This window comes from Sinocyclocheilus grahami, unplaced genomic scaffold (genome assembly GCF_001515645.1).
Source record: "Sinocyclocheilus grahami isolate Dianchi unplaced genomic scaffold, SAMN03320097.WGS_v1.1 scaffold63.1, whole genome shotgun sequence".
Lineage (NCBI taxonomy): Eukaryota > Metazoa > Chordata > Actinopteri > Cypriniformes > Cyprinidae > Sinocyclocheilus > Sinocyclocheilus grahami.
In genome coordinates, this window is record NW_015505242.1 from 1 (window position 1) to 610 (window position 610).

The window sequence follows — 610 nt, forward strand, 5'->3', positions numbered from 1 at the left end:
AGTCTTCATAAGTGATTCAGGGCAGTATGGAGAGCTGAGGTGATGGCGTCCTCAGTTGACCTGTTGGGTTTGTAGGCGAACTGAAATGGGTCCAGTGTTCAGGGCAGGCACGTTTTCAGATGGGAGAGTACCAGCCTCTCTAAACATTTTGCTATGATTGGCATGAGAGCGACAGGGAGGAAGTCATTAGGGGCCAATGCAGCCACTGCATTTGTGGTAAGCCACTGCTATTGTAGTAAGAAAGACCCCATGTTTTGAGTAGTCAAGTAATCTGACATTTTAAAACATGAACTAACCTTGTCTTTTTATAATTAGGTCAAATTATCTAATATTCTAAGTGACTTAAGGCTTCTATACACAGCAGAGTTAAGGGTGCACTGTGCCTGCTCAAAATTCTGTGTAAATCATAATGCTGCATGAAAGCCGTACTAAACAATACCAGCTCTGACCCACCTCAGCCCCCAGTATTAAAGTATATGGTTATCATTGCTGCGTAAATGCATTTATGCCACCTCTGAGCAGCTTTAAACAGCCTGTGTAAAGACAACTAAATGCCACTTCAGAAGCACTTCTATACCACCTTTGCAGTGTAAATTTGGCATTACTGATC